Below are 27072 nucleotides of genomic sequence, written 5' to 3'. Positions count from 1 at the left end.
CAGCTCCCGCCATCAGTGTGTGTGTGAATGGGTAAATGTGGAAATACTGTCAAAGCGCTTTGAGTACCTTGAAGGTAGAAAAGCGCTATACAAGTATAACCCATTTATCATTTATTTATTTACAAATTATTTCCAAAGCAGGACCTCCACCCAGACAAACAATACAAGTACACAAGGGGGCGGCGTGTCTGTGTTTACTAACAAGACATCATGGCGGAGCCAAAGTCGAGTTTCTTAACATGGAGATATTCTCACTACTTTTCTTTTGTCGAGCACAAAGAAAATAACATTTTAGTTCAATGTAAGTTGTGTCTTGGATCAACGATCCTATCTACTGCCCAAAACAGCAATTCATGTTAGTAACTGAGTTACTTTTGAAATAAAGTAACTAGTAACTGTAACTAGTTACTGGCTTTCAGTAACTGTTGGGTTAGTTACTGAAACTAACCCAACAGTTTCAGTAACTGTTGGGTTACTGAAAGTCTCGTCTTAAGACCCACTTTTATTCTTTGGCTTTTAACACTACGTGAGTTGTGTGGTCCTCTGTCCTCTCTTGTCCTCTGTGTTTTTTTTTTTTTATAAATTTTGATTTCTATTTACTGTTTTAATTGGTTTTTCCTTTTAAAATGGTTTTTAAACATTTATTGTTACATTGTTTTTATATTTATTTATTTTTTGTTTTTATTCAGTCATTGGTGGAGCTAAGGATAATATTTGAATATTGTTTTTAATATTGTTTTTAATCTTGTTGTGCAGCACTTTGGAAACATTTCTTGTTGTTTAAATGTGCTATATAAATAAAGTGGATTGGATTGGATTGGTTACCTATGGGTAGAAATGTTTAATTGTACTGTCCCAGTCAAATAAATAAATAAATAAATAAATAAATAAATAAAACAATGAGCATGTGCCATCAACACTGCCTCTGTGAAAACCAGTGAGATGGCAAGAGAGTTACTTGAACCAGGAGTCAATTCAATAGAAAAGTCATATTGGAATGGAACTGTCATCTCAAGTCATTTTGAACTCCTTCCATTCATAAAGTAAAGTCTCCATGATTAACCACGTCAAATATTAGCCCAATTTCCTCCCGTCAAAAGGGTCAGAAGCGCACCTTTTCTCTTCAACGCAACCCTAACTGTACATACCTGCCCATCCAGTCAAACTCCCTGGGGAGTTTGCAGCTGACCTCTGCAGGAATGTCACAACATGAGGTTCTTCCTGTTGCCTCAGAAAACAAAAGTGACGGCTTCAGGTCAAATCTTTGGACAGTTGCAACTTTTTGGGTTGGCTTTGTTGTCGGCAAAGTTCAACTCCCAGCGAGCGTCTTTTGAGAAAGCAAAAGGAGGCTGCTGGTCTGCTCCATGACGATAAAACAAAGGACTTTACAAGGGAGCAGGGGAAGTAGAAGGGCTTTCTTCCTTCATGAACATTTTAGACGCTGTTTATTTTTGCACCCATCACATCAGGAAGTGTTCCAAAAAATACAGCGTTTGCATGTTTTAAACGAGCGGCTGCATCCTTGTTAAACACGGGAAAAACCCAAATAATCAGGTGTGAGAATTTGGTAGAAATACAAAACTTTGCGGTTCTGCTGTGAATAAGGCACACTTAAAATCCTTTTTTTCCCTCAAAACTGGACAGTGAGCCTTATAACCCGGTGCGCCTAATGTACGGAATAATTCTGGTTTTGCTTACCGACCTCGATGCTATCGTATTTGGTACATGGGTGAAATGATTAGTGTGAACAGTAGATGGCAGTCAAACATAAGAGATACGTGTAGACTGCAATATGATGGCAGTCACACATAAGAGATACGTGTAGACTGCAATATGATGGCAGTCAAACGTAAGAGATACATGGAGACTGCAATATGATGGCAGTCACACATAAGTTGAGTTGAGTTGAGTTTGAGTTTATTTCAAACAAGCAAGCATACAACATGATACATCACAATTTCCAGTTTCTCTTTTCAACAGCATGTTTGAAAAGGAGTAGGAAGAAGCAGAGCTTATTTAAAGGCCTATTAAAATGACATTTTTTTATTTAAACGGGGATAGCAGATCCATTCTATGTGTCATACTTGATCATTTCGCGATATTGCCATATTTTTGCTGAAAGGATTTAGTATAGAACAATGACGATAAAGTTCGCAACTTTTGGTCTCTGATAAAAAAAAAGCCTTGCCCCTACCGGAAGTATCGTGACGACACCGGAGGAAGGGCTGCTCACATTTTCCTATTGTTTACACCAGCAGCGAGAGAGTTTCGGACCGAGAAAGCGACGATTACCCCATTCATTTGAGCGAGGATGAAAGATTTGTGGATGAGGAACGTGAAAGTGAAGGACTAGCGTGCAGTGCAGAACGTATCTTTTTTCACTCTGACCGTAACTTAGGTACAAGGGCTCATTGGATTCCACACTCTCTCCTTTTTCTATTGTGGATCACGGATTTGTATTTTAAACCACCTCGGATACTATATCCTCTTGAAAATGAGAGTCGAGAATGCGAAATGGACATTCACAGTGACTTTTATCTCCACGACAATACATCGGTGAAGCACTTTAGCTACTGAGCTAACGTGATAGCATCAGGCTTAACTGCATATAGAAACAAAACAAATAAGTCCCTGACTGGAAGGATAGAGAGAAGATCAACAATACTACCAAACTCTGGACATGTAACTACACGGTTAATGCTTTCCAGCTTGGCGAAGCTTAGCAAAGCTGTTGCTAACGACGCCATTGAAGCTAACTTAGCTACGGAACCTCGACAGAGCTATTCTAAAAACATTAGCTCTGCACCTACGCCAGCTCTCATCTGCTCATCACGACCCATGCTCACCTGCGTTCCAGCGATCGACGGTACGACGAAGGACTTCACCCGATCACTGATGCGGTCGGCAGCCCGGAGACGGAGGAAGTCAAGGTGAGGTCGCCGGCTAGCGCGTCTGCTATCCTTCTCAAAGTCCTCCTGGTTGTGTTGCTGTAGTCCGCCGCTAATACACCGATCGTAACTACAACTTTCTTCTTTGCGGTCTCCATTGTTCATTAAACAAATTGCAAAATATTCACCAACACAGATGTCCAGAATACTGTGGAATTTTGAGATGAAAACAGAGCTTTTTGTATTGGATTCAATGGGCTCCGAATACTTCCGCTTCAACCGTTGACGTCACGCGCAAACGTCATCATATCGAAACATTTTCAGCCGGAAGTTTGCCGGAAAATTTAAAATTGCACTTTATAAGTTAACCCGGCCGTATTGGCATGTGTTGCAATGTTAAGATTTCATCATTGATATATAAACTATCAGACTGCGTGGTCGGTAGTAGTGGGTTTCAGTAGGCCTTTAATCCATTCCATCATTTAATTCCACATACAGATATACTGAAGGTCTTAAGTGTTGTACGTGCATACAAATGTTTTAAATTTCATTTTTCTCCAAGATTATATTTCTCCTCTTTTTTTTAGAAGAATTGTTGTATATTCTTGGGTAGCAGGTTATAGTTTGCTTTGTGTATAATTTTAGCTGTTTGCAAATTCACTATGCCAAAGTTGTCATAAGAGATACGTGTAGACTGCAATATGATGGCAGTCACACATATGAGATACGTGTAGACTGCAATATGACTCAAGTAAACAACACCAACATTTTATATGTTCCAATGAAAATATAGAACATTACACACGGCGCTCAAAAATCTATCAAAATGTTTTAGTACGACTTTGGTAAGCTATGAAGCCGCACCGCTTGATGGATTGTACTGTGCTTCAACATAGGAGTGTTATTATGGTGTGTGTATAAGGTAAAACATATTATCTGGCGTTTTGTGTCGCAATATTATGCAAAAGCAACTTTTCTTACCTTCTGGTACCTGCTGATCTGTATTTGGGATCTGCATAAATCTTGAAAAATTGCACGCGTCCGCCTTTGTAGTTTGTAACAACGCCGTGGTCGATAAGCTTCTTCTTTTCTCTATCTTCTTGTTATGGGACATTCATCCTCCACTGTTGCCATCTCTAATATAAAGTAGTGTAAAGTTCTTACTTATATCTGTCAGTAAGCTCGCCTTGAAAGCGCTAAAACATACCGGTGTAGTGAGTTTACATTATTCACCCAAGGAACTTTAGTTATTAGAGAGTTCCGGTCGGACGGTTTTTCACGGGACACATTTCCAGCGTTATTGTTGCACTAGTGAGCCACGGATGAGGAGATGCTGCTCCGTTATTGATTTAAGTAAAGTCTGAATGTCATGAAAACAGTTAGCGCCATCTTTTGACACTTCTTCCACTCCCGTCCTTGCACGCTACACCGCTACAACAAAGATGACGGGGAGAAGACGCTGTCGAAGGTGAGCCACGTAAATAAGACCGCCCACAAAACGGCGCATCCTGAAGCGACTGTCAGAAAGCGGCTTGAAGATGATGTGTAAAACATCATCTATGCAACATTTTGACCAAAGAACCACCATCATATGTTATGTAGACCACAAGGAAGTGTTTTACATTTAGAAAAAAAATAAATAAAAAATGACTCCTTTAATGCGCCCTATAATCCAGTGCGCCCTATATATGAAAAAATCGAAAATAGACCATTCATCGGCAATGCGCCTTATAATCCGGTGCACCCTATGGTCCGGAAAAAAAGGTAATTTGAATGTTTTCCTATTTTACTACTCATCACACGAGACAGGGCTTAATTTATTTTTGTGTGAAGGTCAAGAATGTTTCAAAAGTGAGACCCATGAGACGCCTCGTTGTGTCGTTCAGCAATGACGCTACGACGTTGTCCTTGTTGTCATTCAAACATCTACATCACAGATGTACTGCAGAACGAAATGAGGTCACGATAAAAGGAAATGCCAAACAAAAACACCATATAGAAAATAAACCAGTTTCAAAATGTAGTTTAAATGTTCTTTTAAACTTTGGAAATTCCATAAATAAGTTATGTTACAGTTAGGCTAATTAAACTCAACTTATTGCTATAAATAACCACTAATATCAGTGATAAGATCTGGTAGGTCGAGATCAAATCAGCTTTTTGCACAACTGTAAATCCAAAATTGAACTATGTTGTAATATTGCAGTGGTTCACTTCTTTTTACACTTGTATGACTGAATAATCCGAAATGTTTTGACTCTAGAACGCGTTCACAAGGGCTGAGCAAAATAATCAGTTTAATCGATTATGGATGGATGTTTATTCATTTTTAGCAATAACAATGTACAAGGTATCATTTGGATTGGAACGTTGCAATGCAAAACAACTCGCCTCCGATTTCAAATTTGCACTTTTTAAACTTTGACGGGTGTTTAAACTGCCCAAAGGGTTTCTGGTGAAGAGAACATTTGGCATATGGTAACAGATTTGACACATTTTCAATGTTTAAGTGTGGATTGAGTTGGATCAAATTGTTTTTCATTAACCTTATGAATCAAATTTGGGAAATTGTCCATGATATCCAGCCTTAGGGTTTACATTTGTTTTGTTTTCTTCATTATTTTACGTTAAACCACACTTGTTAAGAGTGCTAACATGTTAGACTCTGGAACGGATTATTTATTTTTCCATTATCGTCTACTGTGAAATTGTTTTCACATTGCACTAATAGTAATACTTTTTTTTTTTTTTTACACTTGTATGCATTTAAAGAATGTTAACTTGTTTATTTCCTACAGTGAATGTGTTTTAAAATGTAAAACAAACCAATAGACAACACACTAGATGGTAAAAAGTGTACAGCGGCTGTGTTTATGGATCTAACTCAAGCATTTGACACAATTACAGTATTTTAATTAAAAAATCTGAACGGTATGGCATCAGAGGGTTGGTCTTAAACTGGGTAAGAAGCTACTTAACCAACAGGAAGCAATATGTAAAGCTACGCGAACACATTTCTACAATGCTAAATAAAGCCTGTGGTATACCTCAGGGGTCAATTTTAGGACCAACATTGTTCGATGTTTGAATGAATGATATCCGTAAAGTTACAAAGGACTTAAAGTTAGTATTATTTACAGATGATACAACAGCATTTTGTTCAGGAGAGAACACACAGAAGCTAACACAAATAATAACAGAAGAAATTAACCAATTAAAAAGATGATTTGACAAAAAACAGACTATCTTTGAATCTCAGTAAAACTAAAATAATGTAATTTGATAACAGTAGAAGAGAAAGTCAAACACAAATACAAATTGACAAAGTAGACAGTGAAAGGGTAAAATAAATCTAATTTCTACGTGTAATAATAGATGATAAAATATGTGAAAATATACAACAAAGTGGCAAGAGTTAGTCAATAATGAATAAAGCAAATATGTTCTGGACTAAAAATCACTCCATATTATTTACTGCTCACTAGTGTTACCATATCTGAGTTATTGTGCAGAAATATGGGAAATAACTACAAATGTGCACTTCATTTACTAACGGTGTTACAAAAAAGATCAGTTAGAATAATGCATAATGTTGGATATAGAGAACATTCAAACACTTTATTTATTGAATCATAAATATTGAAATTCCACTACAAAGTCAATTTGCAAACAGCTAAAATTTTTCACAAAGCAAACTAAAACCTGCTAGCCAAGAATGTACAACAATTCTTCTCAACAAAAGAGGAGAAAAATAATCTTAGAGGAAAATGTTATTTACAACATTTGTACGCACGTACAACACTTAAAACATTCAGTATAGCAGTATGTGGAATTAAATTATAGAATGGATTAAGTAAAGAAATCAAACAATGTACTAATAGGATTCAGTTGAAGAAACTGTTCAAACTTAAAGTGTTTACAAAGTACACAAAAGAAGAACCAAGATACACATTCTAATTTATTGATAATCGTATTTATCTCACCGTATCAAATACAACTTACTTCACTGATTATTATTGATTTATTTTTAACGTTAATATTTATGTATTTATGTAGTACCGTATTTTTCAGACTATAAGTTGCAGTTTTTTTCATAGTTTGGCCGGGGGTGCGACTTATACTCAGGAGCGACTTATGTGTGAAATTATTAACACATTACCGTAAAATATCAAATAATATTATTTAGCTCATTCACGTAAGAGACTAGACGTATAAGATTTCATGGGATTTAGCGATTAGGAGTGACAGATTGTTTGGTAAACGTATAGCATGTTCTATATGTTATAGTTATTTGAATGACTCTTACCATAATATGTTACGTTAACATACCAGGCACGTTCTCAGTTGGTTATTTATGCCTCATATAACGTACACTTATTCAGCCTGTTGTTCACTATTCTTTATTTATTTTAAATTGCCTTTCAAATGTCTATTCTTGATGTTGGGTTTTATCAAATAAATTCCCCCCAAAAATGCGACTTATACTCCAGTGCGACTTATATATGTTTTTTTTCCGTCTTTATTATGCATTTTCGGCCGGTGCGACTTATACTCCGGAGCGACTTATAGTCCAAAAAATACGGTATATATACACTACCGTTCAAAAGTTTGGGGTCACCCAAACAATTTTGTGGAATAGCCTTCATTTCTAAGAACAGGAATAGACTGTTGAGTTTCAGATGAAAGTTCTCTTTTTCTGGCCATTTTGAGCGTTTAATTGACCCCACAAATGTGATGCTCCAGAAACTCAATCTGCTCAAAGGAAGGTCAGTTTTGTAGCTTCTGTAACGAGCCAAACTGCTTTCAGATGTGTGAACATGATTGCACAAGGGTTTTCTAATCATCAATTAGCCTTTTGAGCCAATGAGCAAACACATTGTACCATTAGAACACTGGAGTGATAGTTGCTGGAAATGGGCCTCTATACACCTAAGTAGATATTGCACCAAAAAACAGACATTTGCAGCTAGAATAGTCATTTACCACATTAGCAATGTATAGAGTGTATTTCTTTAAAGTTAAGACTAGTTTAAAGTTATCTTCATTGAAAAGTGCAGTGCTTTTCCTTCAAAAATAAGGACATTTCAATGTGACCCCAAACTTTTGAACGGTAGTGTATATATTGTGAAAAAATTTAAAACAGGAAGTGAACGAAAGTTTGAGTATTTGCTATGTGATGGAAACGGTAGGATTCAATAAGCTCTGCTTCTTCCTACTCCTTTTGGAACATGTTGAAAAGAGGAAGTGCAATGTTATGCATGTTCCAAATCAACTCAAGCCAACACCAAACCGCCTGTAGACCAACTTGTTGTAACTCTTACGCTCCTATCAGTTACTTTCCCACAATGCTCTGTTGCCTGACTTGAAATGACACAAAGTCTGAACATAAGTCCAAATAACATTCCGTGTCTGATTGACAGCCTGTCATTGGCCGGCTCAGCCGTCTGTGCTATTCACACGCTTTTTCGTGTCCAAATAACACGTTGTGGGCGGACGACGCGATCTGTCCGTGAAAAGGAAGCTGGAGCAGCTTGTGTTGGAAAAGACATATTTATCTAATAATTGTCATGGGAATTCTTTTTTAATGCTGAAGACACTTGAGCCCCTATGCTTGCGTACTGTTTGGCACAAAGCCATTGTAGCGGCCAAGGCCACAGAGGACAAGCTAGCCTTTCACCACAGACCTTTAGTCCTTTGTGCTCATCCTAAAGACCCAGCAGCCTGGCCCATTAGCAAGTCTTTAAGGGGCGGGGACATGTTCTAAATGACATGTTAAAACCAAGGCAATCTTAGTAGTGGCCATCAAAGTTTAGAGTTGCTTTATATCACAACCAGAGTACCCCCAAATTATACTCAAGAGTATTCTGTTAAATAACTACTCAAGTATTGTGTAACTTCTGATTTATTTAGTAGTTATTTTTTAATGGTGCTTGGACTGCAATTGTAGTTGGTGTGTGTATGTGTGTGTTCTTGTATTTCTACCCTTCTTGAGGCATCAACAAGGAACCTTCCATATGAGGACCGGTGAACAAGTCCGGACCGAAATCATGGTCCAAATACGGAAAACCATTGCATCTTAATAGAGAATGTCTCATTTGCACCACTGGTGGTGAAATCTATCAAAATTAGGGTGGTCCCAAAAAGGAGGGATTTTTCAAATGGACTGTGTGTCGGTTTTAAAAGTGCTCCCCCTCTGGTTAACATATGAAATAACAAGTGTGTGTAAGAAATTAAAATGTGCCCCATTTTGGCCAAAATTAATAATAATTAAAAAAAATTATATATAGACATACTGTAATAACTTGAAGTAAATAATGAAGATTAAAAACCAATTACAAACAAACAAACAAAAAAATACAAAATAACTAAAAGCAGTCTTTTTCTCACAATGTGTCGACAATTTTCTTCTAAAATTGGGAACAATTTCTCATATTCTTTCTGTTTCTGTAATAGTGCCATATTTTCTCGTAAAGTTTTTACTTTTTCATGTAAAATTCAGACTTTTTAATGCGAAATGGTGACATTTATCATTAAAAAAATTCAGACTTTTATCAGAATATTGCCAATTTTTTTGTTGTTCTTGTAAAATAGTGAATTTTTTTTTGGAAAATAATGACTTTTGTCATAATTTTGCCAAGTAAAATTTTGATTATTATTATTATTATTATTATATTATTGCCAACATTTTTAAATGTTCTTATAAAATTGTGACTTTTGTCGAGTGAAATGACAACTCTTTTCATAAAATTGCCAAAATGTTAAGCTTTTCTTGTAATATTGAGACTGTTGAGTAAAATTCCAACTTTTATCATACTATTGCACAAATGTTAAATTTTTATTGTAAAATTTTGACTTGCCATCTATCCAACCATCCATTTTCTACCGCTTGTCCCTTTCGGGGTCGCATTGAGTAAAATTACAACTTTTATTAATACTGCTCAAATTTTTCTTGTGAAAGTGGGACCTTTTTCTTGTGAAATTCCAACTCATTTTTTCACAACAAGCTTTTTTTTATATTTGCATAGTATGTATATATTATTAATGTTGTAAATACAAAGCTTTATATATTTAGAAATGGTGGTCCTAAAGAGGTAGGCATTTTTCGGAGGTCTCAAGAAGGTAAGAAATACAATGTGTTAGTTAAAGTACAAATGATTGTCACACACACACTAGGTGTGGTGAAATTTGTCCTCTGCATTTGAGCCATCCCCTTGTTCACCAACCCTGGGAGGTGAGGGGAGCAGTGAGCAGCAGCTGTGGCTGTGCCCGGGAGTCATTTTTGGTGATTGAACCCCCAATTCCAACCCTTGATGCTGAGTGCCAAGCAGGGAGGTATGGGTCCCATTTTTATAGTCTTTGGTATGACTCGGCCGGGGTTTGAACTCACAACCTACCCACCTCAGGGCGGACACTCTACGTGTGCGTGTGTGTGTGTGCGGGTATTCATAATATTAATTTACAATTTACTTCATGTTTTCTCTAGTTGGAAGTAAAATTCCTATGAGCTGAAATGTGAACATTTCTACTGACAGATGATATAAATGTTACTTTTTACCAGTTTGAAATTTCTCAGTGAAGTTTTTTTTGCTGCCTTGTCTGACGTCATGTCACTTTTTTTTTTTTTTTTTTACAGTCAGTACGTTTCCACGTACTAAATGAGTCTGATTTGTCAAATAATTCAGTTTCTTCTATTTTCACAGCTACATGTGAAGTTGTAGTTTCCATGCTCTGAATGTGACTGATGGCCATACGCAGGGTGCCTCTCGTACGCTAGGGGGCGACTGTGGTCATTTCAGCTTGTTTAGCTATATTAGATGTTAATACAATAGAAGAAGATAATGCTACATGCTAATAAGCTTGTGCTTGTAACTTTTACACTACGGATCTACCGAACAGATAAGTACATTTTAAAATGTTGTAATGTTTTAATGTGTTTAAATGACACTTGTGGTTATTAGGCTCATCAGAGACATACAAAAAGATCGATTTTTTAGTAAACTGTTTTAGGAGGTTTCTATTCAGCAGTTGTCTCAAACAGCCGGGATGTGCTGGTGTCATGTCATGTAATAAAAGTGTCTTATTTGGGAACATTCTGACACTTATTAAACAAGTAAGTCGGTCTATTTTATCATATACTTTTAAAAATACTGACCTATTTCAGCTTCCTATAGCTGTACTTTGTGATTGTTTGATTGGTGAAATCGAATCAAACGTCACTACTGCTTACGTCGGATTGGTCAAACAGAATCACGTGACAGTGGCTGCCGGAAGCAGGCTCGCTGACATAGGAATAAATAATAAATAATTAAATAATTGTTATATAAATAAATGTAACAGAGTATAAGTAGCATTTATTAAAATGTGCCCCATTTTGGCCAAAATTAATCATTAAAAAAAAAAAATGTATATAGAGACATACTGTAATAACTTGAAGTAAATAATGAAGATTAAAAACCAATTACAAACAAAAAATAAAAATAACTAAAACAGTCTTTTTCTCACAATGTGTCGACATTTTTCTTATAAAATTGAGAACAATTTGTCATTATTTCTGTTTCTGTAATAGTGCCAAATTTTCTCGTAAAATTTTTACTTTTTCATGTAAAATTATGACTTTTTAATGCAAAATGGTGACATTTGTCATTAAAAAAATTCAGACTTTTATCACAATATTGCCAATTTTGTTGTTGTTCTTGTGCTAGTGAATTTTTTTTAGTAAAATTATGACTTTTGTCATAATTTTGCCAAGTAAAATTCTGTAAATAAGTAAATAAATGTCACCGAGTATAAGTAGCATTTATTAAAATGTGCCCCATTTTGGCCAAAATTAATAATAATAAAACAATTGTATATAGAGACATACTGTAATAACTTGAAGTAAACAATGAAGATTAAAAACCAATTACAAACAAAAAATAAAAATGAAAATAACTAAAACAGTCTTTTTCTCACAATGTGTCGACATTTTTCTTATAAAATTGGGAACAATTTCTCATAATATTTCTGTTTCTGTAATAGTGCCATATTTTCTCGTAAAATCTTTACTTTTTCATGTAAAATTATTACTTTTTAATGCAAAATGGTGACATTTGTCATAAAAAAATTCTGACTTTTTTTCACAATATTGCCAATTTTTTTGTTGTTCTTGTGCTAGTGAATTCTTTTTAGTAAAATCATAACTTTTGTCATAATTTTGCCAAGTAAAATTCTGTAAATAAGTAAATACATTTAACAGAGTATAAGTAGCATTTATTCTTCTCAGATATACTCAAGTAAAAGTAAGAAGGATGTTACATTAAAACTACTCTGACAAGTACAATTTATCCAAAAAGTTACTTAAATAAATGTAGCGCATTACTACCCACCTCTGATCAGGACACTTACAGCAAGTCCTTACTTTATGCATGTATTTAACTTTGGTTCAATGACAAAAACACCAAAAACTGCACCAGGTATCTTTTTTTAATGTTTTGCCTAGACAAAAGTACCAAAGCACAAGTAATTGCAGCACTAAGCTACAGTTCTAAGTTCACCTCAGATAGCTGACTAATATAAAGACGCACAAGTCAAGCATCCCTGACCCTTGACCTTTTTGAGAGCAGCAGATGACCAATAAATCCATGGCCCCGGGGCCTTTACGGCCCGTCCTCCCCTGTCATAGCCGCAACGACCTGAACAGCACCTCACACCTGGTCCGCACCTTCTCACCGTGTGTAAAAAAAAAAAAAAAAAAAAAAAAAGCTAGCGGCGAGGTAGCTCCTGACTGTCGTGCCCTGACAATGACAGGACGTGGTCATCGTCACCTGACGATAGAGCCGCATTCCTGTCCGGTCAGAACACGTCCGCCGTCAAAAGACCCCCGCGTAAGGAAGCTGAACGCTCATAGCCAGACGGCGGTTTGAGCCTAATGTAATCTATTTAAACGAGTCAAATTAAAGTCCCAAGACGCGCCATAAATCCAGGCCGCAGAGGGGCAAAAGGAAGGTCAGTCTTTAACTCGGCCGTCATTGGGGACGGCGGCAAAGAATGTCTCTCACTTGTGTGTGAGCTACCTTATAAAAAGTAGGCATTCTCCGCGTTTTAAATGACTTGCCAACGGGTATTAGCAGGACACAGGCCCGACAAAAGCCTCGGCTATAAAGGCCAATAAAAGCCTATCACTCTACTGTAACAACAATCCTTTTTTACGCCTTGAGAGAGGCAGAAAAAGGTCAACTGGTGGGGCAGCCAGCGTCTTGATATTGACTTAGCTGGTTTGCGGCTGGCAAACTCAGGTCAGACTGGGAGGCTTGTTAGCCCCATAACCTTCCAGTAACCCCCTTTTTGAACGGATTCACTCTTGACTGGCTGCAGACAGCTGATTCTTAGGATGCCGGCTATTTTCCTGACATCAGGTGTTTTTCTAAACATGGAGACTACTTTTGGTTTATATTGCGTGATAAAATAGTAGATGTCTATGAATGTGGTCATTCATCCAGGTCATTGTCACCTCAGGGCATTCCACCGATCGCAACTGGACTGTTTGGTTTGTCTTAGAACATCCGAGCAGGCTTCATCAGTTCATGCTCATAGACTTAAATTGGACAGATCTAGTCTGGCATAGTGTAAAGATACTATCCTAAATTCCCAACTTTAAACTGCTACTTTTTCCCTACGCTTTGTACCCTGCAGCTTATAAAACCGTGCGGCTAATTCATAGGTTAGGTCAGGTTAGGTTAGGTTCTTAACCTGGGTTCGATCGAACCCTAGGGGTTCGGTATGTTGGCCTCAGGGGTTCGGTGGAGCCTCCGCCGCGGAGGTCAAGACACACCCGACTAATCGTGTAAATAAAAACTTCTCCCTATCGGTGTATTATGGATATGGCAACAGCAGAAGTCACACTGATTTGCAGGTGTGTAATTTGTTGTGAGTTCATGCGCTGTGTTGGTTTTGTTCTTTGAACAAGGTGATGTTCATGCACGGTTCATTTTGTGCACCCGTAAAAAAACAGATAACTTTGTCTTGAATTTGAGAAAAAAAACATTTTATTTTTCACTAAAGAAGGGTTCGGTGAATGCACATATGAAACTGGTGGGGTTCGATACCTCCAACAAGGTTGAGAACCACTGCTTTATTAGTACCCGAAGGTAAACTTGTTTTGCAGCCAGCAAGATCAGGACATCCATTTAAAATTACGGACAAAGTAACATCTTAAATATGCTATACAAACACCTACCACATAACAAGCATCACAAACATTGCCAAGATCACAAAATAGTACTTGTACTCAAAGTCCCCCATAAAAAGGATAAAACATATAAAATCCCAATCAGATAAGATTTGGGACAAATCTTGATTTGTTCTTTACTAACGGCCACATTGTTTTGAATTCAACAAATAGTTTTCAACAGACACTGAAACGGTGTGTTATTGTTTGTGCTATGACGCCATCTTTTGGACCAGTTTGCTCACTGCAGGTGCTGCGGAGTGAAAAGCTACAGTATTTAGTTCTGTTTAGTGCTTTGAACCGGGTGTACACGTGCCATTCCTTCTTCTAGACGTCCATTGCGTTTCTACTCGTATTGAGTCTTCATTCCTCACTCCATTGAAATTCTTACAATAAAACTAAAACAATTCATACTTACTAAACCGTCTCATGTGTGATGTCTTTAGGAGTGTTATCAAGCAATATTTGTACGTGCTCTCGTAATGTATTCAAGCTAGCGTTGTTAGCACTAGCTAATATGCTAACACATTTACGAGTGTATGTGTTAGTATTATTAACTTACAATGGCATTATTTTTGCATCGTTTCAGTTTCAAAAATTCACCAAAACGTCACCATGGAGAGTCTGTTCAGCTGGTTGGAGAGCTAGCTTCCGCAGCTAGTGGGTCCATGACGATGACTTCGGTGTTGTTTGATCAGAGGTTTTACTGCCGTGTGACAAGCACCGTTTGGAAACAATTAAGGTATGTAAATAAACATTTACAAAATATTTCTGTGTAAATAGCTCATTTCACAAAGTATATATCAGTGGCTTTTAGTCCGGTACGGCTAATATATGGAAACTTTTTTTTTTCCTTCTAAAGTTTTGTGGGTGTGGCTTATGTGTGCGCTCTATAACTGGGAAAATACAGTGGTAGATCTCGACCAGGTGTGGGCAAATTGCGGCCCGGGGGCCATTTGCAGCCCGAGTTTTGTTGGCCCACAGCATGTTGTCGGAATAAAAACAATACTAAAAATTAATTAATCATAATTTAATAAGAAAAGACTGAACATGTCAAATTAATAATTAATAATAATATACTTAGTCACCTATAACAGTGGTCCCCAACCACCAGGCAACGGCCCGGTACCGGTCCGTGGATCGATTGGTACCGGGCCGCACAAGAAATAAAAAAAATAAAAAAATGTTTTACATTTTTTTTATTGTATCAACATAAAAAACACAAGATACACGTACAATTAGTGCACCACCCCAAAAAACCTCCCTCCCCCATTTACACTCATTCACACTCATTCGCACAAAGGGGTTGTTTCTTTCTGTTATTAATATTTCTGGTTCCTACATTATATATCAATATAGATAAATACAGTCTGCAGGGATACAGTCCGTAAGCACACATGATTGTATTTTTTTATGACAAAAAATAAATAAATAAATACCATTCCCTCCCCGTGGGACACATTTTCAAGCGTTGACCGGTCCACAGTTACAAAAAGGTTGGAGACCACTGACCCAGGGCCGGCCCGTGGCATAGGCCGTATAGGCAAATGCTAAGGGCGCCGTCCATCAGGGGGCGCCAAGCCAGTGCCGCAAATGTTGGAGAAAAAAAAAAAAAAAGTTGGTACTATTATTTCTAAATACAAAAAATAATCCCACGTTAATTAAAATGCAAAGTAAAGCCTATTTAATAGAAATAATATTTGTTACAACATTAAGCCCCCCCCATCCCCCCGCATGGTGCGCCCCCTCCCTTCCCGTATCATGACTCTTACCACATCAAAAAATCAACACAAGATGTCAAAACGGCCAAAACTGTCAGGTGCCCAGGGAACAAAAAATAGCAAAGAAGAGGAGGAGAAACGAGAAAAAGACAGAGCAGGTAGGTAACGTTAGCCTACATTAAATTATTTGTCTGTTACAGAATGTGATAGTAACCTGGCTTTTTAGCATTAAGCTAATGTTACATGATTCGGCAATTGCTAATCAATAAATAGCTAGTTCTGCTTTAACGTCGGGTTAATATTGTGGAGGGGGCTAATTGTTATGGAAAATAATAATGTAACGTTAGGTAATTACAGTACTCCCACCTTACATTCCTCAGGGACATTTGTATTAGATCTTTTAAGCAGGTGTTTTTTGTTTACATTGTTATTGCCTTCTGGTTAGCTAATGTTTGCCCTGCAGGTAATAGCCACTTTTCCACCCCTTTATATATTAGGTATAGTTGTAAGCCTAGTTGTTAAAGTGCACATCATTAATGTTAATTAAGCAATATCACATGAGAGGAAATGCTGTTTTTTAATTTGAGCACTGCTGTGATTCGGTTAAAGATAATCATAACATTCTCATATAATATGTTAATTTGCTTTCTTTAAGTAAAAAAAAAAGGTCTAAGACAAAGCTATTCGGTTTCTTGTGAGTATATACACTTCACTGCCGATGTGGGGGGGGCGCCACCTAAAATCTTGCCTAGGGCGCCAGATTGGTTAGGGCCAGGCCTGCACTGACCTATAACACAAAGTTTTGTCTTTACTTATATATGTATGTGTATATATATATTAGACAATAGTGTCAAAACAGGAATTCAGAACATTCATAAAGACATTTAGCATCCAATGTCATTCTATTAAACACACATTTTCCCATTGGATCAAGGACATTTCCTCATCTCTAATACCGTTACTCGTGGATAAGCTAGTAAAAAAAGTTGTACTACCTTGCCTCCACGCACCCTCATCTTGTTGGAGTATAGATCATTGGGGCTTTGGCTCCAGCATCTAAAACTAGATCAGACAATTCTAAGTCTATGAGCATGGACTGATGAAGCCTGCTCGAAAGAGAGGCAAAACGTCTTCTGATAAAAACGGAACAGTCCAGTTGTGATCGGGTGCCCGGAGATACATGACTTGGGTGAATGAGAGCATGTTGCGTGTTTTTCTTAGCGTTTTTGGAACTATTTAAAAACACACCTTCTCCAAATTCAATGCGTTTTCTTTATTTTCATGACTATTTACATTGTGGATTGTCACTGAAGGCATCAAAACTACAAATGAACACATGTGGAGTTATGTACTTAACAAAAAAAGGTGAAATAACTGAAAACATGTTTTATATTCTACTTTCTTCAAAATAGCCACCCTTTGCTCTGATTACTGCTTTGCACACTCTTGGCATTCTCTCGATGAGCTTGAAGCACACCTGTGAAGTGAAAACCATTTCAGGTGACTACCTCTTGAAGCTCATCGAGAGAATGCCAAGAGTGTGCAAAAAAGTAATCAGAGGAAAGGGTGGCTGTTTTGAAGAAACTAGAATATGAAACATGTTTTCAGTTATGTCACCTTGTTTTGTTAAGTACATAACTCCACATGTGTTTATTCGTAGTTTTGATGCTTTCAGTGACAATTTACAATGTAAATAGTCACGACAATAAAGAAAACGCATTGAATCAGAAGGTGTTACCAAACTTTTGGCCTGTACTGTATATACTTGCAGTGTGTATATAAAACATATTACATATTGTTATGAAGGTGTCTGTTATTACATTATATATATACTTGCAGGTGTATATAAAACATATTACATATTGTTATAAAGGTGTATGTCACTACATTATATACAGTATATACTTGCAGTGTGTATATTGTACATATTACATGTTGCTATGAAGGTTTCTGTTACTACATTACATATACACTACCGTTCAAAAGTTTGGGGTCACATTGAAATGTCCTTATTTTTGAAGGAAAAGCACTGTACTTTTCAATGAAGATAACTTGAAACTAGTCTTAACTTTAAAGAAATACACTCTATACATTGCTAATGTGGTAAATGACTATTCTAGCTGCAAATGTCTGGTTTTTGGTGCAATATCTACATAGGTGTATAGAGGCCCATTTCCAGCAACTATCACTCCAGTGTTCTAATGGTACAATGTGTTTGCTCATTGGCTCAGAAGGCAAATTGATGATTAGAAAACCCTTGTGCAATCATGTTCACACATCTGAAAACAGTTTAGCTCGTTACAGAAGCTACAAAACTGACCTTCCTTTGAGTAGATTGAGTTTCTGGAGCATCACATTTGTGGGGTCAATTAAACGCTCAAAATGGCCAGAAAAAGAGAACTTTCATCTGAAACTCGACAGTCTATTCTTGTTCTTAGAAATGAAGGCTATTCCACAAAATTGTTTGGGTGACCCCAAACTTTTGAACGGTAGTGTATATACTTGCAGTGTGTATATAAAACATTGATGGAGGGTTTTGAAGTTGTTTTAGAGGCTTTGAAGGCTACAACGATGACTCACAATAGCCGCATCTTTCAAATGTTTTTTTTCATCTTTAAAATCGTTAAAAAAAAAAAAAAAAGAAGTGTGTTCTTGTCTCTCATAATGATTGAAGTATAGACAAAATGCCAAAAAAAGTGCAGTTCCCCTTTAACTCGGGATTGTGATCTTACTAAAGGCAGCTTGGTTTATGCAATCCTCCGGATACCGATGTGACGTAATGCAGCATGAAGGTCCTCTCTCAATGGACGGATACATAAACCTCAGCTCGCATTACCGCACCCCATCAAACAGCCGCCGCCAAACATCACGGAGACGCACGTTTGGGGAGCCGGCCATATTTCACTCTCAATTTGACACCCTCTCACCTAGTTGTAAAAGCGGGACCTCATTGGGAACAATGGGAAGTGGAGCACCAGAGCTCCTGGGGGCTGTTAAAGGGAGGAAGCCCCTTTATTTGAGGACACTATAACTCAACAAAAGCCTGTGGCTGTCTGCACACGGAGAGGACGCAGGGTGAATGGGCTGTGGGGCAACACCACTACACTCATGCTGACAAAAGCACTGGATGAGCAAAGGGCGAGCCCTGTCATGTGTGGTCTCCCTGGACAAACTTGGAGAGGACCGAAGTGTGCGATTTATTGTCTGCCTTGTTCCTTAAAGGCGCTTTTTTATGTTTTGGTACCTGCGTGTAAAAGTTTGAACCTGACTGTTGAAAAGGCGCCATCCAGCATCGACCACATTTCACTGCGGCTTATGACCTCACGCCTTTCGAGGAGTCAGGCAACCACCAGACCTCACTGCAGTCCTCATATGGCGGCCACATCCAGAAGAGCCGCAAGAAAGCAACCCACGATCGGAAGAGACGACTTATTGTACGAGGTGAAAGAGTCCCAAAACACGTGGAAGCGTTTTTGCCCCAAAACTACACAGCTTCAAAAGGCAAAGCGCGGAATCCGGGGATGGTCTGTAACAGTTAAGGACTGCGCAGTCAGCTAATGATTGACATTCCTGGAGAAAGAACTTGGTTGCAGACTTTTTTTTTTTTTTTCAGCCTTCTAATTAAGCGCATGCTCCAGTGCCACCGCACAGAGGGGAACCAGCACGCCTAACTAACTAACCAACCAAGCTTTTCTCCGGTCATAAACAGTATCTCACAGAAGCCAGTAGAGTCCTTTTTATAACATCTTTTCAATCAACATCACAGACCAGTCAACTTTAGAGTAGCCAGTGTACAGCAGGGATATTCAACTAAATCGTTCCGGGGGCCACATTTCCACAAAGCTAAGGACCAGGGAGCCATACTTCTTGCTTGAAAATGTGACGTGGAAAGGCATTGCATTGTGGGTCTTGCTGGACTCTGAATCGCTTATTCACATGGCAAGACTCTGTGCTCAAGTTTTGTTTTATTCTTTAACAAGTTCAAAACGTGGCACGAACATACGGCATCAATCGTGGCCATTATTGCTTCAGGGAAAAAAATATTTGGTGAGACTTTTCTCAAAACCGAAGAAAGTGAAGTAATGAAGCTAATGAATAGACTGTCAATAACCTGGATAGCGGCCGTGAGACGATCAAACATGACTTTTAACGCCATCACCTGGTTGGTGTGTTCACTGCATTTTCAGACTGTTAATCAAAGCTTGATTTATTCAGTTACACACGTAGCATTTAGCAGGCTGTTAGCTTAGCCAAGCTAGCTGCAGGCGACAAACACTGTAAAGTATTTTAGAAAAAAGCATGTTGTTCTGCCCTCACTATATGTGTTGAGGTTATACAGCTAAGCAGACAGCTAACAAACAATCCAAGACGTCTAATAAAGTTCCAAAGCAGATGAATCCATTTAAGCTCTCTATTGTTGTTGATCTTGCTTTGTCTTTTCCTATCTTTACTTTTGTCTTGCACTGGACTTTTATTTTTTGTAAAACTGAAATACACACAATGACAAATGAATAAGCTATGTGATTCAATTAACATAATATTAGCTTTACACAAATATTCAGTACTATCATCAAACAAATACTTCTGAGTGTTGAAACTATTTCGATGGTGGAAATATATGACTGGCAGCAATTTTAAGTCCTCAAAACATCCATTGAAACAGTGCACAAAAATTGTTTTTCAATAAACATCTTACTATCAAATTTAACCACTTTCCACCTTAATATTGAGTTACATAAACAAGTTAAACAGTTTACTTACAGACTTATCTTTTCCAAAGCTTGTAAGAGCTAACACAACTTGTCTACTTCTCAATGGTCTCATGAACTGAACTGACATCGTCAACCCGGAAGTGCCCAAACAAATGAAGCGTAGTATTTTCCTATCGCCACAAGGTGTCAGTAAGAGTCTACAATGAAATGGGCATAACACATGTTGTGTGTTTTCTTTTAGCACAAACATAAATTAGTATTATTTTCGGTGCAGTTGCACAATGATTATTTGAAAGTAATAATAGGAACGAAATTGGACTGGGCACCCTAACTACATCTCGGACACATAATCAGCAGATTATGCGCAATTTGAATGGAATGAGCCGTAACGGACTTTGTATTCTGAAATTCTTCACCCGTCTAAAATGTTACTCTGTTGACAAAATAGACACAAGTTTGGCTCCGACAATGGTGGTAGCTCACTCAAATATCTTGTCCATCAGACGTGGTCATATGGATCAATTCCACCAATATAACTTATTTTTTCGAGATAGCGAGACGTTGGAACAGGCTACAGTTTTTCCCAGTGCAGTCCCTTGATTTTTTTTATTTTGTACAATCCATTTGAATCCAGTGTGTTGCTCTCTTTCACATTACCGCAGGTACGGTACAGCCATGTTAACACAACCTACGTCCAGTAAAAATGGCTGCCCGGCTCCCACAATGCATTGGAGCCCTATTATTTTGTAGTTTCCGTAGAACTAGCGTCCTCTACAGTAGACAATTGATTTTGGTCTATTTATTTTGTCAAAGTTAAAGGAGCGCTCTGCTGTTTTAATTTTTCATTTATATATTTATTTCAGGCAATGACATAAAAAAGTACAAAGTTGACAACACATAATAATATAAATTAATATAGTGCAAAAGGTAATGTATAGTATGTAATGCATGATTGTCCAGTTTTGCCTGAAAGGGAGTGGAAAGAAGATAATTTATTTAATCCCACCCCCAGTTCTCCATTCAGTGATTATTCACATGAGTTTCACTCTTACTTTGTTCAAGGATTATAATACAGATGTTGTATCATAGTGGCATTACCACAGGTAACAATAATTATTACAATGTTACAATAATTTGTATCAACAATGTAGGAATAATGAATATACCAACAGTGGTAATAGACAACATAGCAATAATGGTAATAGACAACATAGCAATTATGGTAAGGAAACATTGAGCACATGTTAACACTTTGAGACAGAGTACAGCAGCAGGTCAAATTAAAGGCCCTCATCTCTATATTTGAACCAGACCCCATGTTTTTATAATAGTTGAAATCGATTAATAGTTTGGCATTGCTTGTGTTGTAAGTCCAGTTTGTTCCATAGTTTTACTCCGCATACAGACACACAAAAACGTTTACGAGTGGTTTGAGCTCTCGGCAATAAGAAATATCCAAAGCCTCTCAAGTTATGAGCCTGCAGTCAACTTATAAAAAAACGTTGTAGATTAGGCGGCAATAATTTGTTAAATGCTTTATATAAGATTATTAATGTATTATATTTAACAAGGTCATCAAATTTGAGCAACTTCGATTGCATAAACAGATTATGAGTATGTTCTAAATAACCAACGTTGTGAATGATCCGCACTGCTCTTTTCTGTAATATGATCAGAGGATGAACTGTGTTGTGGTAAGTATTCCCCCATACTTCAACACAGTATGTAAGGTATGGGAGTACCAAGGTGCAGTATAGAGTACGGAGTGCATTTTCACTGAGGTATAGTTTTGCTTTGTTTATAATTGAGAGGCTTTTGGAGATTTTTGTTTTAATGTGTCTGACGAGGTTTCCATGATAGTTTAACTATCAATTATTACTCTAAAAAAAACTTTAAAAAAACTATTAAAAGATAATCTCTATGACAGCATTTTTTGCATTTTTTGCAGTTTTTTGCACTGTACTCGCGGGCCTCCATTTGAATAGCAGTCACGATGAAAAAGAGAGGTCCTAAAATGGAACCTTGAGGAACACCACTTGTAGAAGTAAATATGTTGAATACATGACAACTGACTGCATTGGAAGTAAACAAGCTACAGCAACTCTTCAGCAACTTTTTTGACCTACTCAGTGGCCTAGTGGTAAGAGTGTCCGCCCTGAGATCGGTAGGTTGTGAGTTCAAACCCCGGCCAAGTCATACCAAAGACTATAAAAATGGGACCCATTACCTCCCTGCTTGGCACTCAGCATCAAGGGTTGGAATTGGGTTTTTTTATACATATTTTTATGAGATTTCCAGGTCGTTTCCTCATCTATTATTACACCTTTTAGTTTTACTGAGGTCTAAGGATAGTCTGTTTTTGTCAAACCATCTTTTTAATTGTTTAATTTATTCTGTTATTATTTGTGTTAGCTGCTGTGTGTTCTCTCCTGAACAAAATGCTGTTGTATCATATGTAAATAATACTAACTTTAAGTCTTTTTTAACTTTACAAATGTCATTCATATAAAGATTGAACAATTGTGGTCTCAGTATTGATCCCTGAGCTACGCCACAAAAAAATGTTCAGCTCCGTAGACGTGTGTTCTTCTATCTTCACGTATTGCTAAGCTATGTAGCTTAACTACATTTTCCAGTGGCTTGCCGGTAGCGTCGCTACTTTTCCAACGAGTAGCTTTTCCTGTAGCATAGCTACTTTTAGAGTCATGTAGCAAGGTAGCTTACATCAAAGCTACAAAAAGAGAAAATGGACTGCGAATCCAGGCCAAAAAAATAAGACCTGGATGAATGAGAACATCCACACATAGAGAGAAAATCCATGATGATTGGTTGGTGTTCGTATGATGAGTCACAATTGGGTAAGGTTAGGGCCAAACATTACGGACTGGCCAATCAGAGGCAAGATAAGGCGGGTCATCAAAACCAGTAAGCAAAATCATGTCATATGATGACGAGGGAGTCAGAGACAGAGGGATGCTTCAAGCTGACCACTTAAAAAAAAAAAGAAACCTACTTGAAAATGTCAGAGTAACTCTCTCCCGCAGATTAAATTTTTCCTTTAGTGATGACAATTGACGTCAGGAAACCCACAATAATGCATGTCCTTAGCCATATTTCGACAAATATATGCATTTAGAGAAAACAATGCCCAAAACCTTAGTTTTTAGTTGTTTACGCTGTAAACCATAACATAAAACTAACCTGCTCTCTTCATCTAAGACGTGTTTGTCAAGATATAGATAGATGCTGTTTTTTTTTACTGTAGGTAGAGAAAATTAATAACATTATAGGGGTGGGCCAAAGAAAAGGCAAATTAAATAAATACATAGAGTGGGGTGTGGGGACCCCTAGAGGTAGTTGTAGGGTGTCCCCAGCTAAATGACAGATAGTTAACAGTAATATTTGTACAGTTACATGAACATTCATATTATGGATGTGGGTCCATAGATAGAAATGTTGTTAAATGTAGCTTTGATGTAGCTAGTTACTTTTGCCGTGTAGCTTGTAGTGTAGCTTGCTACAGTTCTCCGGGGATAGCTTCCCCTGTAGCTTAGCTACATTTAACCTCTTAAGGCCCAAGCTGTTTGTTTCCATGCTTTTTTTAATTTCTCTTTGCTATTTGGGCTTATTGGACCCTAATTAGAATAAAAACTAAAAATCATCTTTTAATGTGATATACTTAGTCCATAAGTACACAAACGTGTACTTCATGTGTAGTGACATGCAAATTTTTATTTTTACACTTTTTTTTTTCCAAATTCCATTGTATGTTATACTCTTCTGACACCACCAGATGGCAGTGTAAGTGTCCATATGTCGGCATAAGACCCCAATTCAGTAGTGTACACAATTTTGGAAATAAGAGCTAAAAGGTGCTGTCCACGCATGTGGCCACTAAGGCCTTTAGAGGTTTTAATGGAGAGTAACTTGAAGCTTAGCTTACTACATTTTCCAAGTAGTTTACCCATCACTGGCTTCATGTTGGTTAAGTAGCTTCTTACCCAGTTCAAGACCAACCCTCTGATGCCATATAATTGATGAAAACATGACAATGTCACTTTTGCACTGCAAAAACTGAAATCTAAGTAAGATTAAATATCTCAAATAAGGGGGATATTTGCTTATTTTCTGTCTGATAAGATCATTCTTCTCACTAAGCAGATTTTATGTTAGAGTGTTTTACTTGTTTTAAGTGTTTTGGTCCTAAATGACCTCAGTAAGATATTACAGCTTGTTGCTGAGATTAGATGACCTATATCGAGTAAAACATGCTTGAAACTAGAATATCAACTGTTGCTACTTTACTACTTTTTTAAGTAATCATTTCTTATTTCAAGCATGAAAAAAAATCATGATTTTGACACCATTGTGTCTCATAATTAAAACAGATGACAGCCAAATGAACTTTGCTGTTTTATTTTCAATGAAACAATAGAAAACACATACTCTTATAGTAGTACAGTTGGCACAGTAAAGTAAACTGACAGTTAACATTTAAATATTTGACATTTCACATTTCAAACAATTTTGAACAGAAATAGTTCATGCACAATCAGATAAATTCCTCAAAATTACAATTAAAATAATGTTGGCCGGGTGCCGGGCTGTGTATATGCGCACTAATTGACTGAAAGAGCACACACTTGGCGCAATGATGTCATGTTATCGATGGAAAAATGCATTTTTAGACCATATGATTTGCCTGAGCGGCTAGGAAACTTGTTGCCTTTCCATTAAGAACAATAAATTAGTTTTTAGTATAAGTTTGCTGGTTTCAAGAAATGTAATGCCGAGCGCATATCATTATGTCAAGATAATGGCACTAGCATTTACTTCATTTAAGAATATTTTTCAACATATTAAGCAATTATGTCTCTTTTTTTTTCTACCAAGAAAATTGCACTTGTTATTAGTGTGAATATACTTATTTTAAGGTATTTTTGGGTTCATTGAGGTTAGCTAATTTTACTTGTTTTGGAAAGTCTTGACAAGCCACATTTTCTTGTTCTATTGGCAGATAATTTTGCTTAGTTCAAGTAAAATACCCCTCATTTTTGTATTTTTTTTCTTGTTTTTGAACACTGACTTTTTGCAGTGTGTGAGATACTGTACAAATTAGCATCGAGCGCTGTGACTGCGTGCACTTACGGAACGTGGGAATGGAGCGCAATCAGGTTTTGTCTGCAGTTCTCATGCCTTCCAGGTATGAGGTCATCGGAGCAAGAGTGTGTTGAGGGGAAAATGGGGGGAAAGACACAACTTGCAGCCTTATCACTATTACAGTGAGGAAGCCAAGCCTACTGGACAGCATGAAAGCAGTCATTAGACGTCATCAGCGTGTTAGTTTTGGAGTTGGCAATACTACAACAGCTCTCCCCATGCACAAGACACACATTTTCCAACGTTCAGTGAGAAGCCATGTAATGCTGCCAATCTCATTAGATTGTGCACTTGTACCTAATCGTTTGTCCTAAGAGCAGCTCACACATCTGGCATCCTTGGGAGGCCGGCCCCCTCGCAGGTGGACATTGCGAGCATAGCAAACAAAGCTCTTACTAGGAGACGCTGTCCACTTGTTGGGCTTCCAGTGTCTCCATTGTGTGGGGCCTCCGACCCTCTAGAAATGTCCTCAGTCGGCCTCAGTCAATATTGACCCCTGTGTGCGTTTACCCACCGACATCTACCTTCACTGTGACACGTGACCACATCTAATGGCTCATAATTCATCTCCTCTGTGAGAGGGATATTATTATACTGTATGTGACATAAGCCTTGTGTGCCCTGTTATGCTTTTTAAGTTTTTACATGCCAAAACAATACAAATAAAAACTAAAATAAGTAATTTTGGTAGAAATTGCGTGTTAGTGCTGAAATACCAAAGCCAAAACTGAAATGCTAACAGTAAGCACGGGAGCCAGATAGTGTCAGGTAACAAAAAATAGGACCAAGTACCGAAATATGTGACTGTGGTGTATGTCTGTAATAATAGCTAAAAAAGTTCAAATGCTAACAGTAAGCAAGTGTTAAGTACCAAAATATATACCTGTCAGGTGTACGTCTGAAAAATTAGACAAAAAGCATAGACAAAGCGCATAATGATGTTGGCATGCTACCAGTTAGCATGCGTCAAGTATTTAAATGTACAAAACCCAAAACCAGTGAAGTTGGCGCGTTGTGTAAATGGTAAATAAAAACAGAATACAATGATTTGCAAATCCTTTTCAACTTTTATTCAATTGAATAGACTGCAAAGACAAGATATTTAATGTTCAAACTGAGAAACGTAATTTTTTTTTGCAAATAATCATTAACTTAGAATTTATTGGCAGCAACACATTGCAAACAAGTTAGCCTTTTTACCACTGTGTTACATGGCCTTTTCTTTTAACAACACAATTTTTTAAGCTCTTCAGGTGAAATTATTTCCCAGTAAATGATAAATGGGTTATACTTGTATAGCGCTTTTCTACCTTCAAGGTACTCAAAGTGCTTTGACAGTATTTCCACATTCACCCATTCACACACACATTCACACACTGATGGCG

The 27072-nt window shown here is 37.4% G+C and overlaps 1 protein-coding gene and 1 long non-coding RNA gene across 3 annotated transcripts in view; one reads left to right on the top strand and one right to left on the bottom strand.

Moving 5' to 3' along the window:
* Positions 1-27072, bottom strand: part of prickle1a (prickle homolog 1a) — a 119667-nt gene that overhangs the window by 76126 nt on the left and 16469 nt on the right. The window lies entirely within an intron of this gene.
* Positions 14752-27072, top strand: part of LOC133641574 (uncharacterized) — a 168697-nt gene continuing 156376 nt past the window's right edge. Inside the window, exon 1 of the long non-coding RNA XR_009824302.1 lies at positions 14752-14836. This is a non-coding gene — a long non-coding RNA (uncharacterized LOC133641574). The remainder of the gene's footprint in view (positions 14837-27072) is intronic.

Source organism: Entelurus aequoreus, linkage group LG24 (genome assembly GCF_033978785.1).
Source record: "Entelurus aequoreus isolate RoL-2023_Sb linkage group LG24, RoL_Eaeq_v1.1, whole genome shotgun sequence".
Taxonomy (NCBI): domain Eukaryota; kingdom Metazoa; phylum Chordata; class Actinopteri; order Syngnathiformes; family Syngnathidae; genus Entelurus; species Entelurus aequoreus.
Note: the sequence above shows the minus strand (reverse complement) of the source record. Positions and strands in the feature narration are given on the sequence as shown.